General features: G+C 48.3%; 1 protein-coding gene across 4 annotated transcripts in view; it reads left to right on the top strand.

The window, feature by feature from the left end:
• Positions 1–1685: 1685 nt before the first annotated feature.
• The window catches only part of TIAM1 (TIAM Rac1 associated GEF 1), a 394514-nt gene continuing 382437 nt past the window's right edge, over positions 1686–13762 (top strand). For 2 of the 4 annotated variants that reach the window (XM_086675833.1, XM_086675832.1), the window contains exon 1: positions 1686–1843. The gene's annotated coding sequence lies outside the window, so the exon portion shown is untranslated. The remainder of the gene's footprint in view (positions 1844–13762) is intronic. The other 2 variants (XM_086675835.1, XM_086675836.1) reach the window with 1 other exon arrangement.

Below are 13762 nucleotides of genomic sequence, written 5' to 3'. Positions count from 1 at the left end.
AGGCACTGGGAAACAGCAGAGGACAAGACAGAGAAGATTCTGGATGGAATGGAGTTCTGTGCTGGTGGCGGAGGACATACTTAACTGGCAATTTCAGCCCAGGTAATATAAGGAGGGAGTAGGAGCTTGGGGGGGGGGGTCTCTAAGTTTGACCATACAGGAAGTTTCCAGTGTCTACAAGACTGCTGTACTGTGGAATTCAGCAAATGTCTACTGCATGAATGTATTGCCTGCAAAACTGGGTTCTGAAGAATGGGTAGGAGCTGTTAAGTGAGGGAGGGGAGGGTATTCTGGGGAAAGGGAAGAACCCAATGGTGAGGGCCCAAAATACGATTTTTCAGTTTAGAAGGATGATTCCGCAGAGGGGAGAATAGATTTCAAGAGGGTGGGGGCAGAAAGACCTGTGGTCGGGTGAGAAAAAACCTGGAGGAGGGCATGGATTTGGGAGGCAGGCAAGAAGAGAAGGAGGAGGGGGAAGTCAAGGATGATTTTTCGTTTTCCAGTTCAGGTTTACCCTGTAGGCCACTGGCAATTCCTTTTGCGGTTCCTTTTGTTTTCAACCAGATAACCCCGGGAGCCCAGGTCTTCCCACCCCTCGGGCTGTAAAGAATAGTCTCCCCAGCCTTTGTTCTTAATGGTGAAGTCCAAGGCTCTTAAGGTGAGGAGGAAGCACTGGCCCAGCGTGGGGAAAGCTTCGTTAGTGTCTCCACTGTCAGCGTCCCGGCTTCGGTGTCGCTCGGAACCTCGCGAAAGGTAAACTGCCAGGGTCGTTTCCGGATTTTACAGAAGGCAGCAAGAGGTCCGTGTGAACCTAGCCCGAGTCACGTACTCTGCCCAGTGGGTGGATGTTAAGGCCCAAGCCCCACGCTGTGATTTTAAGTTCACTCGCTGGGCAAGGTGGGTCATCCCGGGGAGTCGAGGACTCCCCAGGATTCCGTTCAGGCCACGGTGCCCCACCTGGAGCTCGGTTAGCGCAAACATCCCCCAGCATCCACAGGGAGGCATTACGTTAGGGTTTTCCTGCCTCGTAAAAAAGTTCCTGTCTCCCCCTAGAGCCAGACACACGCCTCCCAAGCCAGACCACGTGTCGCAGGTACGTTTTCTGGCTCTTCCCCTTCCCCGTTCCTTTCCCCTTTCCTCTCAGCCTTAGGTGGCAGGAAAATCCTTTACCTCCGACCAATCCCACGGATGCCGAGCCGCGCGCGCGCACGCCAACTCGAGCTCCTTCTCTGTACGTCATTGGCCACCTCCACCTATGCAGAGTGACAGGCAGCTTCGTCGACCTATAGCCGGAGGAGGCGGAGGCCGCTCGGCCCTCCCGAAGCTGCTTTGTTAGGGGCTCCCTCGCGGTTCCCCAGCCCGCCGCGCCTCTGCTACCTTCCCCCGCTCTCCCAAGGCCGCGCTGCCAGACCCTCGTGGGGTGGCAGCGCCGGAGCGCGCGGCACCCGCATCCTTCCAGCTTGGCGCCACCGGCCGGGATGCAGCCCGGGTACCCAGCGTGCTCCTGTTGTCACTCTTCAGCCCAACTCCGAACGCCCCGCTCCTGTATCCGCCGCCTCCGATTGGCCGCCTGGAGGCGGAGCGATTGTCAGGCGGCCCAATCGGAGCTCCGTTTCCCACGGGTTCCCGTGGCCCCGCCCACAAGGCCGCCGGCAGAGGCGCCCTGACAGCTCCCATTGGCAGACGGCGAGCGGGCCGGAGTGCGGCCGGGCCGAGCAGCGCCGCCGCCGTCGGGCGCGCAGCTCTGCAACGCCGCGAACGCCTCGGCGCCCGCAGCCCCAGGAGCCCGGCGTCCCCGCATTGTCCCCGGCGGCGTCGCGGAGATCCGGGACGAGCGTCGCGGGTGAGTACCGCGGGCCTGTGCCGGCTGTCCGAAGCCGTCCCGAGGGATCGGGGTGAGGATGCCCGGAGCCGCTCTACCCGTGTCGGGCACGTCCTGACCCCCGTCTCCCGCACACTGGGGCTCCCGGCGGGTCCTAGCTCCCCCCGATTGGGTTTTACTCGTATTGTTTTCGCGTTCACACACTTGGAAGGTGAGGAGCTGGCGAGGGTAAGCTAGAGGAAACATCCCTCGTGCGAGGGAGCAGTCGGGAGGGGGACGAGCCAGCGGCGCCCAGGTGCCCGGTGCCGAATGAAAGTGACAGTGTGCAGGCGTTGGCATTTGGTCTTCTCGGCAGCAGGAGGTCGGCGCTGACCTGCGGCGGCGGAGGCAGTTTGTATTTGTCGGCTGATTTTTATCAACTTCGGGGAGGGCGTGCGTGTGCGTGCGCGTGTGTGTATGTGTGTGTGTCTCCGTCCCTGACTTGGGCACCTCCAGGCCTGGGTTTTCGGCGACGTTGTCGGCTCTCACCTTGGCGATCCGTGCAGCGCTCAGGGCGGGACACGCGGGACGGAGAGCCTGGGGGCCGGCACACCGGGCCGGGGACCCGTGGCTAACCTGGGAGGAGGCATTTAAAACGGCCTTCTGCGCGCGCGCAGACAATGACTGGTCCGGGTGCGGGATCCCGGGGGCTGTGCGAGGACTCCCGGCTCCCGATCCCGACCCCGCCTCGCCCTCTCGCGGGCTCTGCCGCCAGGGTCGTGCTGCGCTGCGCAGCTCACCGCCCTTTGGGGGACCCGCGTGGGGCCCGCTTTTGTTTACAGACCTCGCCATTGGGCGAGAGCCGCGCGCTGCGCTTCCCCGGCCCGAGGCTGCCGCCACGCGCCCCCTCCGAGCTGGGAGAAGTTGGTGCGTGCTGTCAGGTGACGCCCCCTCCCCCGGCCTCCTGGAGAGATGCTGCAGGGAAAAGACGACTAGACGGCGCCTTCGCGCCTAGTCCCTGCCGCGCACGGCGGCCCCCAGGCCCTGTGCACCCAGAGGAGCCTTGTCCCTGCCAGGGGTCCTCAGATTGACGGCCGTCGGGGCGCTGACCGAGCCAAGCTCACCTCCCTTCCAGTAGCATCCTCTGGCCTTGCCTCCGGATCAGCCCAGGTTAATTCCGAGCCTGCCTTTCCCTGCGTGCTGCCAAGTCTTGAAGGACGCGCGCGAGCCCTTGGGGACGCTGGCCAATCCATGCCCGCTTTTAATGGTACCCACGCGGTCCCGCAGAGCAGCTGTGGGGCATCCTTGAGTCCGAGCGGTAGCGATCGGGTTACCCGAGTGTGCTGACTTGGTGCACAGTTTGAACTGGAGCAGAGGTTGAGAGCCTGGGCGCAGAGGTCGGACAAACTCGGGTTCCCGTATCTGCTCAGTGTCACTCACAAGCTGAGTGATCTAGGCTGAGCTACTCAGTTTCCGAGTCTGTAAAGTGGGAATAACGTGTATTCCCATTTGTGGCGGGTTTTAAACGACAGTTAAAAACCCCTAGTTTTAGCACAGCACTGTCACAGATGAAACACTGGAATGGTGTCTCCCAGTTAGAGGGAATCTATTCTAGAGGATATAGCTAGCCTGTGTCTTTCCCCCTTCTCCTATTCTCCACTTCCCTGGCTCCTATTTTATTTTAGAAAGCTTGAAGACTGCTTTCAGCTTCAAACAGGGCTTGTTTTACTTGGCCTTAGGTTTAATTATAGTTATCTAATCGCTTCCAGCTCCATTTTATGTGTTTGAATTTCCATTAGGTTTTAGTTGTTTCTTCTTTCTTCCTTCTTCCTTTAAGGCTATGCAGAGGCCCAGGCCTGGGTTTGGAGGAGGGAGACTTGTCCAGGTGGGAAGCGGTTGCCCCATGAACCAATGGCCACTGTGCAAAGTGATTAGGACCCGGATGGAGGGAGGTTTGAACAAAGAGATACCTGGAGGCCGGGAGGGAACACTTCCTGGTAGAAGCGAAATTTGAGCTGTGTCTTGTGGCAGAAGTTTAGTAAATCTCTGGTTTCTAGAATATGCTCTGTTGTACCCCATAATGAAGAGCCCCGCCAGGGAGTTTGTTTTTGACTGGTAAACACCAAAGTTGCTAAGTAATTATCTTTGAATAAAGGAGAAATAAACTAAAGGTGCAGGCTGTTGACTAACTAAGGAAGGTAGAAAGGGAGAATTGATTTCATTGAATATCTTCAAAATGCCGTCAATGTGTTTTGACTTGTTTTTCCTCGGCTCCACCAGCCCGACACCGCTATTTTTTTTTTTTTTTTTTTTAAGGTTAAGAGAGAAGCCAGTTTCATACAGGAAAAACAAAAACAAAACCAAGAAAAACTCCTGTACAGCTCATAATCAGATAGTTTAAGAGACACAATCTCAGACTTGGCTACAACATAGGATATTATTGAAAAAGTGTTTCCAGTTTCAACCCCCTTTTGCTGGTTGGGGCAAATTACTGGGTTAGGTCCAATAACATATTCTTTGAATGTCAACCTCAGAGGTTTTTTTTTTTTTTTTTTTTTAAAGCTTATTTATTTATTTTGAGAGAGAGAGAGAGAGAGAGAGAGAAAGTGAGTGGGGGAGGGGTAGAGAGAGGGAGAGAGAATCCTAAGTAGGCTCTGCACTGTCAGTGTGGAACCCAGTGCTGGGCTCGAACCCTCAAACTGTGAGATTGTCATGAGCTGGGCCGAAACCAAGAGTCCAACGCTTGACCGACTGAGCCACCCATGTGCCCTGACCTCAGGGGTCTTAACTGGCCCCCAAAAGCCAACGGACAGACAGAAACTAGGTGAGTGACTGGAACCCAAGTCTGTCCAGCGGGTGCAGAAGCCCACAGAGAATGCTCCCAACCCTGTTCTGCTCCCCAGGCCTGCCTCAGTCACCCCAAGAGGTGGCCGACTCCTGCAAACAGAGGGGCCAGTGGTGTTATTGCTAGGTCTCAATTAATGTACGAGATAACCTATTTAAAGTTCTCCTAGCCATGATTCCGAGCCTTCCTGCACTTGTTCTGGGAATTCTCTGGCCCTTAGGGATGCTGAAAGGCAGCTGTGCCCCCTGCAGCCATCTGGGGATCAAATCAATTGGGGGCCTAGACTTAAAAGGGAGCACGTGGTTAGGAAATCTCATTAGCTGACAATTTAACTCCTCTCTAATGCTCCTGCAAGGAGCGGGGACAAAGACTTCCTCTCCTTTTCCCCTGCAGTTCTCCCTCCCAGCTTCCCTCTCCTCCCCTCCCCGCCTGGCCCAGTCTCCTCCTGGTCAAAATTCCTGCAGTTGGGGCGGCTCACTGAACCCCAGGCTTTCCGCAGCGCCTGGCCGGAAATCTCTTCCCCAGAGCCTTGCTGAGGGCCTACTGGGTGTGCTGGTTGTGAACACTTGGTTCTTTCCTCTCCACAAGGAGCTTACTGTCTGCAGGAGAAGGGTTTGTGAGACTGCACTTTAATAAATGGAAAGTTCAAGCCTGTGCTTTCCCAAGCGAGGAAGGCAGGTGAGAACACAGGGATCACATTGAAACCTCAAATAGAAGTCCGCGAAGGCAGGGGCTTCTGCTGTTTGCGAGTGCAGGAGGGGCAAAGGTGGGAAGGCTGAAGGAGAATTTGGTTCCTGTGGGGGATGGACAGATTCCTGAACCCCACAGGTGCAGGCTTACAGTGGAGAAAGATCCTCATTTTCACTGTCTCTGGTCATTGGACTCCTGCATCCTCCCATCCAAGTACTAACCAGGTCCGACCCTGCTTAGCTTCCGAGATCAGACAAGATCGGGCGCGTTCAGGGTGGTATGGCCGTAGACTGGACTCCTGTATCCTAAACACTGTTCCATGGGAGTTGTGTGTGTGCATGTGTGTGTATACTGTACATGTGTGCATTTAATTTTCCTTTCCAAATTAAGCAGATGGGTAGAGTATATGTTTCTGTGTATGTCTGTCTTTTTGTTTGATTTTTCTCAATACAGGACCAGAAAAAACAGGCCCCAGCAACACTTTTCTGTGTCTTTTTTGTTTGTTTGTTTGTTTAACAGTTCCAAATTAGAGGTCAGTTCATGCCTAAATAATCAGTTTTATTTAGGTAATGACCCCTGTATTTAAAGAAAAGTTCTCTCTTGGGGCGCCTGGGTGGCCCAGTTGGTTAAACATCAGACTCTTGATTTTGGCTCAGGTCATGGTGTCACGGTTTGCTCCAGGAGTTTGAGCGCCAGGAGAAAGAGTCTGCTTGGTATTCCTTCTCTCCCTCTTTCTCTGCCCCCCCCCCATAAATAAATGCATTAAAAAAAAGTTATCTCTCATCGTTGTAGGCCAAATCACTTATTTAGAAAAATGAAAAAAACTTGAATAAAAGAGGCACTCAAAAATTAAGCAGTACTCAGCCAGGAACAGAATGTTTTGAAAACAATGGTCTAGTGTGAAAGGTACCAGATATTACTAGTTAGGTGGGTTTTTCCCTTCTATCCCCTTCCCAATCTCCTGTACCTTCCTCCACATCCCTCCAGCATAAGACTTTCACTGTTCTGGGTCTCCAGGGACCTCGTTAAGAAACTCATAAAGGTCTAGACTGTGGTTATGCGAAGATTCCTCCTGTGTTCTTGTGAGATTCTTCTAGAAGACCTTGGAGCTCTTTTGCTAGGTGAAGAGGTTCCTTCCTCGTGGACTGAGCCTGAGCTCAGAGGCTTGCATTCATCTGCAAGGGTCTCAGTTCCTTGAAATGGTAGCAAAAGTGTTGGGGGGTGGGGGTGCACAATACTGCCATGATCTGAGAGCTGGTCAATTGTGTGTCTTCAAAGGACGTTTAACAGAGTGATGACTCAGGGAACAGCTCTGTGGGAGGAAGGTTCTTTCAGCTGAGTGCATCCTCAGTTTCAGAATGGGCCAAGGCCCTTTGAGTTTTAGTGCTGTCACAAAGTTTCTTTCCATAAAGGGACACTTGGGTGTAGTTGGGGGAATGGGGGTCCTAGCGTTTTGCAGACCCCTGGGAAAACCAAAGTATGATATGAAAGATATTGCATGTTTTTCTGGCCGGGGCCGCTTTGACTTTATGAAGGAGAAGGGTTTTTAAAAAAGCCTCTTGTATTATTTAACTACATCATCTGCCCCCCAAAGAACATGATTTTATATAAAGACCTACAGATCAGTATACAGATGTGTGAGGAATTAAGTGGTTGGAAGACTGTGGATCTGGGTGCCCCAGCTTGGCTTGCGATGGGTGGGGGGAGGGGATGAGTGATTAGGTTCTGGAAGTTCAGTTGCTTTTCCTTAAAACCCCCAAACACTGTTCTCTGTGCCCACGGAGGAGACAGGAAATCCTGCAGAAGGAACCTGTCTTTGCAATGGCTGCCTCCAGCCCCGAGCGCTTCTGTCTGCCCACCCGCCCTCCCCCTCCTCTTCCTCTTCCTCCTGCTCCACTGGGAGCTGCTAACCTTGTAAATATAGATCAATTCTGGTGCCTGTTTCTAGTTTCCTCTGCCCTCTGCAGAGGTGATAATGGCCCTGGATAAGCCCCCAGGTCAACCCTGGGGGAGGGGGAGGTTAGGGTCTGCGAATGGGTCTGGGAATTCTCCCTGTGGAATTGTCCACCACGGAAATGGGGTCCATGGGATTTTCTACCCTTTGCCCTTCAGAAGAGGGGGTGGGGCGGGCCTGATGTCTGCCTCAGGTTGAGTCTGAGGGGCCCTGAGGGAGGGGGGTCTGCCTTGCCTCCCCTTGCCACCGTGGAGGCCTCCCATGTCTTTAGGATTCCAGCCCAAAGCCTCACCATCTCAGGGCTTCTTCATGTCCCTTATCCCCTGTCCCCGGAACACGATCTCATCTGACACAGCCTCATCACCTGGGCTGGGTGGAGAGCATTGGCTGAATTGCGGCCAAATGAAGATTTCCAGCAGGAAGCTCTGGGAGCCTCTGGAACTCATTTAGCCGGGGCGACTTGCCTTTTGGGCAGTGTTTGAGAGGCCCAGAGCTGTGGGATCACTCTGCCTTGAGCTCTGTATGTGGATTTTGGGTTTTTTGGACTTAAAAGGAGCCTGACCCAAACCGAGGCAATGTGTTAGTGTTTGCCTTTTTTTTTTTTTTTTTTTTTGCAAAATGTGCATCTCTATGTCTTTCCATGGCACAGGGATGGTGAGGACTTGGAGGGGCCCCTAGGTTCTGGTCCCCGCGGAGCCCCTTTCCATGCCTGTGAGGCCCCAAGCGCTCTGGGACACTCCTTCGTGCCCACTGCCTAGCGTAACCATTGGACACCCTCAGAAGCGTCCTAGTTTAGCTGTCCAGAATCATGTCCCAGGTGTCAGAGTTGTAACTGTGATGAGGTTTTAAATAACTGAGTGTGGTACTTCCCCGGTGGCAAATTCTGCTGGGTTTTGGTGCTGAGCAGTGTTCACCTTCCCCCTTTCGTGGTTTTTTTTTTTAATGTTTATTTATTTTTGAGAGAGAGTGTGAGTGGGGAGGGGCAGAGAGAGAGAGAGAGGGAGACACAGAATCCGATGCAGGATCCAGGCTCTGAGCTGTCAGCACAGAGCCCAGTGTGAGGCTCGAACCCACGTCAAGATGGGATGCTTAACTGTCTGAGCCACCCAGGTGCCCCTCGCCCTTTCATTTTTAATGTGTGTTTAAACAGGGGTCCGTTGTGAGGGAGAGAATGCCATATGCACTTTCTTTCATCTGAAATGCCCTTTGGATCCCACAGTGATCTTAGGTCTTTTGAATATTCTTGCCACCCGTGCCCTGACCCGCGTGAGGATTCTTAACCGTCTGTCTGCCATGCAGAGAGTAGAGGCTTTGTGCATGTTTCTTGGTCCCTTAAAGATCTAACATACATTTCCAGGTTTGCCTTAATATGGATGCAGTCTCTGGCTGTAAAACTTGAGTCAATTTTGCTCAAATATATTTGCTTATTTTGCTCAAATATATTTACTTATTTATTTTTAAAGGGGATAGAAGTTTACTGGATACACCGCAAGGAGGGGAAGGCAGGACAGCGAAACAGAGACTGCTGCTTGGTTAGATTTCAATCACAGTTTTACTCAGTGGTGATGATCCGGTTTAATATTTTTCCTGCCATCAAGGTATATTCTTATTTCATCCATATTCCTAATCTCAAGTAATGCCAAGTTTGATTTCTTTCTAAAAACAGGGTGTGAAGTAATAATAATTCCATATAGCATTAACAAACTCATAGCAGACAAGCTTACGTGAAACGTGTTTTTGTTCCCATGCCTTTTCTATTCCCGCCCACTCTGTACTCTCCTGAAATGATCACTTTTGTTCATTTTTGTTTTTTGTTCTTCTGGTGGTTGTCTTTGTATCTCTAAATAATATGCTTATACTATTTTTATTTATCGGCTTCCTGTTATGATGAAGGACAATTAGGCTGCTTATTTCTCACCTCCTTCCTTCTCCAGATTTTTGCTGCTGATATTTATAGTTCTTATATTGATTAGTCTTCATTCTTTGTTACTTACATAGACCTCTCATTTAGTTTCGTCAACCGAAGACTGTGACATTTGACCTCCCCTTTGTCAAATAAGAATATCGGTGTCTGGATCTGTCTTTCCTCTCAGCTCTCCCCTCTCCATCTTATACCCCCAGCTTCTGTCACCACCAGGGTTTTAAGACTGTGTTCTGTAAGCATGATTACGTCTTCTATGCCTTGTCTATAGATTGCCTTTTTTTTTTGGTAAGATTTTATTATTATTTAAATATAATTTATTGTCAAGTTGGCTAACACACAGTGTAGACAGGGTGCTCTTGCTTTTGGGGGTAGATTCCCATGGTTCATTGCTTACATACAACACCCAGTGCTCATCCCAACAAGTGCCCTCCTCATTGCCCATCACCCATTTTCTCCTCTCTCCCACACCCCCATTAACCCTCAGTTTGTTTTCTGTATTTAAGAGTCTCTTATGGTTCTCCTTCCTCCCTCTCTGTTTGTAACTACTTTTTTCCCCTTCCCCTCCCTCATGCTCTTCTGTTAAGTTTCTCAACATCCACGTATAAGTGAAAACATATGGTGTTTGTCCTTCTCTGACTGACTTATTTCACTTAGCATTCATTATACCTTCCAGTTCCATCCACGTTGCTGCAAATGGCATGATTTCATTCTTTCTCATTGCCAAGTAATATTCCATTTTGTATATATACCACATCTTATTTATCCATTTATCAGTTGATGGACATTTAGACTCTTTCCATAATTTGGATATTGTTAAGATTTTATTTTTAAGTAATCTCTACACCTGACACGGGGCTCGAACTTACGACACTGCGATTGAGAGTCACATGCTGTACCAACTGAGCCCTCCAGGTGCCCCTAGGTTGCTTTTGTTTTATAACAGCTTTATTAACATGTAATGTACATGCCATACAATTTAGTTCCTTAAAGTGTACAATTCCGTGGTTTTTGGTATATTTATAGAGTTGTGCAGCTATCCCCATAATCAATTCTAGAACATTTTCATCACCCCTAAAAGGAACCCTGTGCTCATTATTATGCACTTCCTCTCCCCATGCCTCCCTCTCACCTCTGGTGACTACGGATCTGTGTCTGTAGATTTGCCTGTTCTGGGCATTACCTGTAAATGGAATTATATAAAATGTGACCTTTTGTGTCCACATTCTTTTGCTTAGCATCATGCTTTCAAGGGTCATCTGTGTTGCAGCATGTGTCAGAATCCCTTTTTATTGCTTAGTAATATTTTACTGTATGGATAATGCTGCATTTCATTTATTCATTCATCAACTGATGGACATTGGGATCGAGCCCACCTTTTGGCTATTGTGGATAGTTACTGCTCTGAGCACCAGTGTAACAAATATGTGTTTGGATACTCATTTAATAATTTTTTTTGGTAAACACCTAGCAGTGGAATCACTAAGGTCATATGGTAATTCTATGTTTAATTTTCTGAGGAGCTGACAGATTGTTTTCAAAGTGGTTGCACCATTTTACATTTCTATCAGCAACGTGTGAAGATTCCAGTTTCCCCACATCTTGGCCAGCATTTGTTCTCTCTTGTCTTTTTTTTTTTTTTTTTAAGGGGCGAGGTGCTGGAGGGGCAGAGAGAGAGAGAGAGAAAGAGAGAATCCCAGGCAGGCTCTGTACTGAGCATTGTTAGTGTGGAACCTAATGCAGGGCTAGAACTAACGCACCGAGCCAAAATGACTCATGACCTGAGCTGAAATAAGAGTCAGATTCTCAATGGATGGAGCCACCCAGGTGCCCTGCTGTTGTCTTTTTGATGATGGCCATTCTGACCCATGTGAAGTGATACCTCACTCTGGTTTTGATTTTCGTTTCCCTAATGATGACTGTGTTGAACATCATTTCATGTGCCTGTTGGCCATTCATGTATCTTCTTTGGAGAAATGTCTATTCAGGTCCTTTGCCCATTTTTAAATTGGGTTATTTAGCTTTTTGCTATTGAGTTATAGGAGTTCTTTATGTTTTTGATACTCACCTCTTATCGGATAAATGGCTTGCAAATACTTTTTCCTCTTTTGTAGGTTGTCTTTTCACTTTGTTGGTTTCTTTCGGTAGGTAGGTTTCAAGTTTGATGTAAGCCCACTTGTTTTTGATTCTGTTGCTTGTGTTTTTATTTTTATTTATTATTATCATTATTATTACTTAAGTAGGCTCCATGCCCAACATGGGGCTTGAACTCATGATCCCAGGATCAAAAGTAAGATGCTCTCCTGACTGAGCCAGCCAGCCACCCCTTTTGCTTGTGTTTTTAGACATGATTTCCAAAAAATCATTACCAAGGCTCATGTCAGGGAGCTTTCTTCCTGTGTTTTCTTCTAGGAGTTTCATGGCTTTGGGTCTTACATTTAGGTCCTTAATACATTTCAGTTTAAGTTTTGAGAGGTGTAAGGTAGGGGTCAAGTTTTGTTCTTTTATATGTGAATATCCAGTTTTCCCAGCACCATTTATTGAAGAGACTGTCTTTTCTTCATTGAGTATTCTTGGCTCCTTGTGATTTGACATTAAAAAAAAAAAGAAAAATAGCCTGTTTACTTCAAAAACTCAGTGCATATGATTCAGTTATTTTACTTATTTACCAAAGGCACATGCAGGAAATATTTGCAAAGTAATTTGAAAGTGAGGTGTCTTTGGGTATCAGCTTTTGGGCATTACATTTCTGCTGGGTGATATTTTTGTTGTGTTAGGTGAGGACAGAAGTTCTTAACAGAGGGCAGTTTTGCTTGCCAGGGGACATTTGGTATCATCTGGAAATATTTTTGGTTGTCACATTGGGGAGGTTATACTGGTATCTATCTAGATATAAGGAGATATCAGGCATCTAGAGGCCAGCGATGTTGACATTCTGTGATGCATAGGACAGTCCCCTAGAACAAAGAATTATCTGGTCCATGGTCAGTAGTGCTGAGGTTGAGAAACCCTGCATTCAAACTTTTTTCTTCTTTACATTTATTTATTTTTTATAGAGACAGGACAAAAGTGGGGGAGGGACAGAGAGAGAAGTGAGACACAGAATCCGAAGCAGGCTCCAGGCTCCGAGCTGTCAGCACAGAGCCCGACGGGGGCCTTGAACTCGTAAGCTTTGAGATCATGACCTGAGCCGAAGTCAACCGACTGAGCCACCCAGGCGCCCCCCAGAAACCCTGCATTCAAAAGACACAAATACCATTAGAGAACGCATATGTAAATTTCTTCACTTACAACAGGAGCTGATGTTTTTTAGGTATTTGGAAGTGAGCTGTCAGATTAATAATGAATCATCTGAGGTATCAGATTATTTTGGTTATTATTTTAGCTGGAATAAATGAAGTATCTTTTTTAGGATAGAAAGTTTTTTTAAAAAATGGATCATTTCAGGGGTTTTGGGCCCCTCAGTGCTTGGGCAAGATCATCCATTTAATGACTTCAGAATATTGCTGTTAACATACCGTGAAAGGCTCATCCTTAGCCCTCAACTCTGCTGTGGTCAGTGTTATGTGAGGACAAGTATTTGTAGTCTGATCATTAGAATGTCATACCTCTTAAGCAGTCCATGGAGCGTCAAACATTTTTAGAAAAAAAAGACAGTGCGAGATGCACTGTGACATTTTAGAAAATTTTTTTGAATGTAAGAATAATTATCTCATCTTGATATCTCTGATTAGAAATTATCATTTCAATCTATAAATATCAATTGAACTTTAACATTTCACCGCAACCTAAAACAACTAAAACCTCCTAATATTGACTTAAAATATTCAATCTCTGTTTTGTTTTGTTTTTCCTTCCCCCTTCCCCGTCCCCCTCCTGACAGTTAATGCTTTTATTTGGGGATTCAATCGGCCTGTGACTGCTTACCACCAAGTTGCCTTAAAGAGAAAGGTTTGTGGGAGCCTGTTGTGGGGTTTCAACTTGCTTCGAGTAAGAATACCCAAATGGCCTTCTCTCTCTTCGAGAAAATGGGGTTAAAATAAGATGAGCATATTTATGACTGTTGCAGGTTGGTATTAGGATCTTGGAGTTCTTCTTGCCAAAGACATTAGAGATCTAAGTTAATGGCCCATTCTTTACACCAGAACCAGTTCACAGCTTATTAGAGAGAGAAGGGCTAACATTATCCCTCACGGACAGCCTCTGAATTTTAATTGTGGTCATCGCTGTCTTCGCAGCCTGTGATGCAGCAGTTCTGAATCCCATCCAAGTCAGGAAAAGTGAATTTATGGGCCTCCTAGCAACTAGCATCTAGCAGTTTACAGTGCTTGGACTTTATTAGGGGTGCAGAGAGAGCCAGCTCCCCTAACATTCTGGGGCCCAGCCTGCAGCCACGACAGCTGAGTTACAGGGGTTTGGGGAGACTCATTCCAGGAGTGTGTCTTAATATGGTCCTGGTTGCTATGTTATGGTTGCTAGAAAACCATACATGATTTGGGGGAAAATGAAAAGCTCTCAAGGAAATATTAAAAGTACAGTTTTTCCATTTGG

The sequence above is a fragment of the Puma concolor genome, chromosome C2 (genome assembly GCF_028749965.1).
Source record: "Puma concolor isolate L17-30 chromosome C2, mPumCon1.1.hap2, whole genome shotgun sequence".
In the NCBI taxonomy this organism is placed as follows: Eukaryota; Metazoa; Chordata; class Mammalia; order Carnivora; family Felidae; genus Puma; species Puma concolor.
The sequence above is the reverse complement of the archived record's forward strand: the minus strand, read 5'-3'. Positions and strand labels throughout refer to the sequence as shown.